The following is a 7,940-nucleotide window of genomic DNA, read 5'->3' on the forward strand; positions in this document are numbered from 1 at the left end:
GAGGTCAGTGGTGAGAGATGATAATGAAACAGAGGATGATGAAGGCCACAAACAGGAAGTAGGAGACAAAAGATGAAGGAGGTTGACATTGAGAAAGATGATACGTTAGTGAGGTATGGGGTGAGGAAGAGAAGAAACAGGAGGAAGGAAGATGGAATTCAGTGGTAGGAAAATAAAATAGTGAAACAGAGGGTGAAGAAGGCAAGAAACAAGGGGTAGGAGGAGAAAGATGAAAGACGTCAGCAGTGAAAGAGGTGATGAATCAGTGATATGGGGGTGAGGAAGGACATAAACAGTAGGGAAAAGATAAAAGAGGTAGTTAGAGAGAGAGAAGATAATGAAACAGGGGTACCAGATGTAAGAGGTGAGAGAAGGAGCTTATAATTCTCCATTTAATCTTGCTTCTGCTTCGGTCCATATATTTCCATCTGCGGTACAGAGTGGAAACCCGTGCTCACAACGCTGAGATATTGTATTGCAGGTGACTCAGAGGGTTGTATTCTAAGTACAGTATCTTGAAGATTTCACCCCACTTCTTCCCTAGTGATATATTCAGCATGTTGCACCTCAATAGTCTCTTGTATGTTGTTGATGTAGAATCTGTTGATATTAAAGCTGTATAAATTGCATACAAAACAATATTAAGGTGTAATGGACAAAATCAGTAACTAAGGAAGAGTTGTTGTGAAGGCTCCTGTGCTGTATAGAATGTGTTACAACCTAAACCCTAATGCTTGTTGTCATGGGCATTGTTCAGAAGACACCCCCACACCCACCAGATGCACCACACTGCCACAGGTAAATTGGTTATCATCTCACTGTACCAATCCAAACTACTTATAACTGCTCTAAGGTTTACCAGGTGGAGACAGTCACTGTGGCCGTGGAACATGGGTGTGAGAGTGATTGTAAATTTGAATTGGCTATTTGTATATATTAACCTAAATCCAGAATCTGTGTCACTTTAAGAATTGACTGTGTTTGGAGTTCACAGTACAGAGAAAAATTTTGCCTGGAAATGTTATTACTACGTTATGGGCATCTGGGGAACTGTGTATGTTATAATGATGGTGCAAATATGCATAATATGCCAACATAATGTTTTAATGCTCATCACGTGGGTAAAATGTGTCTGATCCATTAAATGACCTGCATATCCTACTAGCATCTGCAGAGATGTTGCCAGTCCTTGGAAACTCTCATAATGACAAACTTTATAGTAATGTTGTAGTCACTTTCCAAGCTGTTATTTTTACAGACAATATTTTGTAAATTGTTAAATGCATGTTACTCAAAGGGTTCAGAAACTACTGAGTATCCCATCAGTTAGGCAGATCTTCAGATTATAGCTTTAATGGCTAAACCAACATAAAATAGTAAAGATCTCCCACCTAAGATGCCACTGGGATCAGTGTATAGTGAGTAGTTTGTATTTTTTATGCATAAAAGCAAAGTCAGTGAGTATAGGTAAATTGATTACAATGGCACACACTCTAATGTTAATCATATTATAACCGCAGCCCTGCAAATGAATTCATTGTAAGATATCGGAAGTAACGCTGACATTTCTCTCTTGCCAAACTGTTGTACCAGTAATTACCTCCAAATCCATCTTAGCTGGACAACGTAGGGTCAAGAAAATGGTTCAAAGAAAGTTATTAATGTGTATACTCTACAGTACATAAATATGTGTGTGGGCATTGGTTTGAATGTTATCACTTGTCAAAGGGTCAGTCAGCCTCCCTTCTGTGCCAATATATGACGCTTACTTTAGGATAAGAAGTTTATAAAATATATAAATGAAAGTTAATCCTGAAAAGCATATATTTACAGATGTAGTGCTTGCTTTGTTAAATACTACACAATAACTGAGGAAGCAATTTCTTCGTAGAATCAAAATAAACAAAACCAGACTTTTATATATTTTAGTATTAATTCTTATTAGTTCTTTTTATACTTTTATCATGGTAGATATATTCATGTATCTCATGTGCTGTAGCCTCAGTATCCACTCTTTTATTATTATCATATCTTTGTTGTGATTGTTACAGCTTTCTTCAGTATAGTGTTTACTGATGACAGTTGGCCAGCCATTGGAAAATATGTAACACTTCATTAGACATATGAAGTGAAAGTCATAAACAGAGAACAGTCTTGGTATTGTTCAGCACAGAGTGAACTACAGTACATAGCATGTAGTTTATCATTTGGTGGAGTAATAAGATTGTTTCATTACCATTTTGAAATTTAAAGTGTTGATGAGAACAGTGTTTGTATTGTTCAGCATAAAATGAACTGTTTATAACCTGTAGAGATTTATCATCAGGTGAGGTATTTATTCATTATTTCAGCACCATTTAATCCTTTCAACGAGAGGGTGTATTTTCTGTCTTATTAGTGTTATCTCCAGACAGCTTTATGCAGCTTAGGAGAGACTTTCCATTCTTCAGGGGTTTGAGATAGCCTTCGTTAATCCAGGGGTAACAAGAATATCATAAAAGAATACATTGTTAAGTGGTTAAAGTAGTTGGTGATGAGAAGTATCACCATCAGAAAAGTACAGCAACAAAGTCACTTCACAAAGACAGTGCCATCATTGTTTTATCATTGCCATTGTCTTAATTAACACTGGGAAATAAAAAGTCAGGTTCATGAAGCTCATAATGTGTTGGGGTTGATGTGCTACTACTGTACGGTGTTCTCTGGTTATTGCTGTCATCATCACAACCAACACTTAAAAATTTAAGGAAGTTCATAAAGCAAGTTGTGAGTTACACTTGACACTCTGTCGGCATTCGTTTGTCATCATCTTTATAATCGTCGTGATCATCATCATCATCATCATCATCATTATTATCATAATCATCATTCCAACCTTTTTCCCACCTAATGATGGGAATGAGGTAGGTACAGTCGAGAAGACAAGGAAAGAGAAAGCACAAAAGAGGGACAACTATCACCAACGTGCCAAGTGAAAAGAGCATGATACTCATTCACACATCATTCAAGCCCCAAGAATCCTGCCTCTGCCTATAATTGTAACCATCTGCACATAAATTTCATTTTTTGTTTTATCTTTATACATGCACTACACCTACCCTTGCCAGGTAGAGTTAGTATGTCTACTGCCAAGTTAAGAAAGGGATGCCAAATTCTTATCCTGTGCTCCCCCATACATAATTCATCCAGCCAATCCCATCTCTTGTTGATTCACTTGCAGTGAGGTATGTAAGAGCCTGCTTAACCTGTTAGGCAAATGGAGTATTCTTCATAGTTCAGTGGTCTCCATCGCACACTCGGACTATGCAGGGGCAGGATCTAATCCCACCACGGACAGTGATTAATTAAAGTTTTGTTTTGGTCTTTACATTGGTTGGTGGTGTGGGGGGTGAAGGTAATGGTTGGCTGGCACTGTGTCTCAGATATGCGGCTTTCTGGATGAGCTGGTGAGCTGGCCAATATCCCTGCATCCCAGGTACAGTTTACAAGTCCTGTCACACCTTGAGTACTGGCTGTATCCCCAGTGGTGGCCTCCGGTGCAACACTATTATGTGTGTGTATTCAGTACGCACAGATTAATCACCTGGGAGAGAAAATGGTCTATAATGAGGTGGATAAAAACTTGTGTGAGCTGGTAGGCAAGTGAAATAAAGGTATTCGTCTTGGCTTATTGGTATAAATTGTGCACTTTGACCATGTGGAGTCTGGAATTGAGTCCTGTCTTGGATGGCAATAATTTGTTAAGTTTTGCTTCATCCAGTACACTGTAGTCTCATAAGCATCTGTAACTATCACTGGAAACTAAATATCAAGTTTATCATATGGCAGTATCCTCTACATACCATGGTAGAATATTCCAGACCTTTTTATGGTCTACTCATCACACAGCAGTTATTTCTTTTACAGGCAGTTGCCATGAAAGTCAGGGTTGCGTCCCAGCTGTGTGTCTGACATACTTTGCTCAGTGGATACCATTAGCAATGTGAGTTAATTTTAACACCAGTGGCTTTCTATTACCTGAGTAATTTAGTAGCAAAAAAGAATGTCAAAAATAGCAACTCATAATGAGAAAATACTGTATCTTGCAGTTGTGCAGTTATTCAAGTAGGGCTGTGCAAGATATTTTTACCTTTATAATAGAGCAGCAGTTATCTTGACAACTGTACCTGATCACCCAAAATCGGATTTGCCAGGAATCTTGTCAGGCAACCCACACATATAACTTTGACCAGACCATCCTTTAGGTGCATTTAGTCTGTTGCACACGTATCAAGTATCTGAATATGCAAAATTCAGTATGTAAAAATTATGGGAGTTGTATGGAGCAATATTTGTCGTGCAGATGCTGGCATTTTGTATTTTCGCACACATCTCACATTGTTGTCATTTCATCTTTGTTCACTTGAACTGTTTGGATATACGATCTTTGCCAATTTCTTTGCAGCAGCTAATTATTATGAGAAATAATTGTGTTTTGCCCTTTCTTGCTCATTTACTCATGTTTGGTTATTGTGAGATGTTTGGTATTTGTAGTGAGTGAAGGGGGAGGCCAAGGATGAGCTGGAGGGATGGAGTGGAGAGGAATCTGGGGGAGGGCAGTGAATTGGCAGGGGACAGGGCGATATGGAGGTGATTTGTTTGTGGCCACCCCATATGGGACTGGGGCATCTAGCAGTAGATAGATAGATAAATAGAAAATAAAATAATTAACACACAAGCTTATATGCAACTGATGCTGAGGACATTTTACAAATAAGGTCACTGTAATTTTTATATGAAGATGCTGTCAGGTACAGTGTGTGTGTTGGTTCCGGGGGAGTAAAAGGAATCTATCTATCTATCTATATATTGCCAGATGCCATAATCCGGTAAGAGGTGGCCGTTTGTCTTTGAGTTAGTTGTTTTACGGGAAGGGGTACTAACCCTCCACCAACCCACTTGTTGACACGTAGGGAACACATATGGGTTGGTTATATGGTTACCACCCAGCGTTGTAAATGGTTTTCTGGCTTACAGGAAACCATTAGGCTTGTTAACCAATGTAAAGCCACCTGTAAAGGAAAGAAGAGTAATAAAAGTGACAGGAAAGATGGGAGAAACAGGAAGAGAGGAGGACAGACACAGAAAAAAAATGATAAAGGCTAAGGAAAAAGTAGGCAGCACTACATCAAGTGAGTGGATAAAGCACAGTAATAAATTTCTTAATATATTAGGAAGCTGATGCACTATACATTGCCTTCTTGTATCATCATCATCGTCATCGTCAACATCATCATCATCATCACCATTATTATTGTCATCATTAACATCATCATCATCATCACCACCATCATCATTATTATTAGTAGTAGTATCATCATTAGCATTATTGTTCTAGCCTAATATTCCATCATCATCATCATGATCATCATCATCATCATCATGATCATCATCTTCATCATCATCATCACCATTATTATCATCATCATCATCATCATCACCATCTTTATTATTAGTAGTAGTATTAGAAGTATTATCATCATTAGCGTTATTGTTCTAGCCTAATATTCCATCATCATCATCATCATCATCACCATTATCATCATCATCATCATCATCATCATTGCATAAACCTAATTCTCCATTACTTCATTGGAGTGGTTAGGACCCAGAAACAGGAAGGAGAAAAGGTAAACGTATAAGAATGCATCACGTAAACATGTATCAGTGAGACGGGACTTGACATCCTCCAAGCCGTCTTAATGTTATGGCATCTGTTTGCTTTGAGTTCCAGGGGCAATAATCTAATGGGTTTAGAAGGCTCCTCTGAGTTTGTATAAATGACTTAAAAGAGAACTGCATGACTGTGGGTAGTAGGCAGAGATGAGTTGGTAAGGAGGATATGTTATACTCTGTCTACATGGGTCTGCAGTTGATATCTTCCCATCTTCAGTGCTGACCTGTAGCAAGAGGACTGGTGCTAGTCAAGAAGTGCTATGTTAAGGATCTACACCCACAGTATTGTCCTATTCTACTATTGAGTAACAGGAGATAAGGTGCAGAAGGATTACTGTAATATTCCTGCCAAGTAAAATGTGGACAGACTAAGAACACTGCCTCAGCTTACAGCGATCATGACTGTTTTATTCAGTCAATCTCAATTGTTGACATCAGCAGTCCACCAGTGTCCATCCCATCAAAATAACTGTTTGAATGTGGGTGAAGTACTTTTGTTCGTGCTACTGCCAGATAATTATATTCAGCTTAGGAAAGACCTTTATTGGAGAGGTTCATTAGTGCTGTATCTAACTCCCTCAATTCAAAAAGTCTATCATGGGCTAAAACTGTCAGAAGATATCAGGATTAAAGTGAACAGTTCCTCCATGGCCTAAGTGGGTTATCCTCTTCTCTCCATGTGCTCTCTCCTAAGGTAAATAGAATCATCTGGTGGTAGCAAAATATATATTGAAGGGGTGAGTGGAATAATTCTATAATCCCTTCAACACAAGTGGCCTCTCGTATGCTGGATAAAAGAACACTATATGGCAGTAGTAAAAGTGAAGTGTAAAGTGCATCATTGAAGATGTTCAGTACCACATATAAAGCAGTTCTTCATTAGATTACAGTACCTTGTGCCAAATTTCATGGTGTGCCAAATATACGGCAGTGCAATGAGAACCATTTGTACTTATATGGCTGGTGTTCATTGTTATCATATTTCACCCACAGAGTTACTGATAGGTTTGCTGATGTGTATGTTGGGTCAGTCTCCTTATGTACTTGTTGGGCCATGTATTGCATCCCTAAGTCTTGTGTGTTGCTGGGATGCGTTGGTCTACTGGTGTGAGGAGTGCAGGTATTTTGGCTGGAGTTTGATGTTTGTAGTCAGCCATACAGTCAAAGGATGTAAGAAAGGAGGCACAACAGGCCATGGTGATGGTCATGGGATGTGCAGAATGACGCAGGTTAGACACTGGCAATGTTGACTGAGGCATCACCATAACACACAACTCTTTAGTTAGTTGCAAAGGGTACACAATGTATGAATCACCCTGTGCTTTATATTTTGCACGTTTTTAACCTTAGTATTTGCGAACTTTTTCAGACTCCTATTACCCTTTCAGCTAAATAATTTTGTCTGTTTGCTTGAACAGAACACCAAAGTTGTTCTAACCATTAAGGGGTTTTTGGTGACCTGTTAACTCTCCAAAGCTTCATCAGCTGAAGGAGTTCAGCCATAAGATGTAACTACCCATATTTCACTACCTGCTGCTGTAGTGACAGGATAGTGGGGGATGCCTAATTACAGTTACATTATCTTTGCACCAGAATGAAGGTTGATATACAAGGTACTGTTTAATACCTAAATTTTATTGATGAATTGCCAGGTTTTTATATTTTGTGCGTATTACTTTGTATAAGAATGTCACTAAGTGGACTGACCCAGTTTCTCTCAGTTTATCAACTACTCCTACGTAGTGGACAGATGTTTTTATTGTAATATTTTAGTCCTGAAAACAGTAAACTCAGACAACAGTAAGCAGTTGTAATCATCCAACCCACCATAAAGACACTGTACTTTGTCTGCTTATGTACTGTATATTGTAATGCTTGCTAATGTGTAAGTACATCTTGTTGGATATTTAGCCAACATATATGAAGCTTGAAGTGTTACAGTTTTGTTGAGACTTAGATCCTTAGCTTTATAATCTTGCACATCAAATGTGTACAGTACATATTTTTTAAAAGTTGTTAGTTCATAGTTATCAAGTTATTATTTGGATAAAAATATTATATTAATAGGTTCATGTAATTACAGTGCTACATAACTAATAATAGTATTTTATATATTAATATATATATAAGGGATATTATATTAGAAATATTTAATATAAAAAACAAAACAGCATTTACAATACTTTTACAATATTAGCGAAGTAGAATTAATATGAGCTGCCCAC

This window comes from Coenobita brevimanus, chromosome 69 (assembly GCF_032717465.1).
Source record: "Coenobita brevimanus isolate Jiangsu-jjx chromosome 69, ASM3271746v2, whole genome shotgun sequence".
In the NCBI taxonomy this organism is placed as follows: domain Eukaryota; kingdom Metazoa; phylum Arthropoda; class Malacostraca; order Decapoda; family Coenobitidae; genus Coenobita; species Coenobita brevimanus.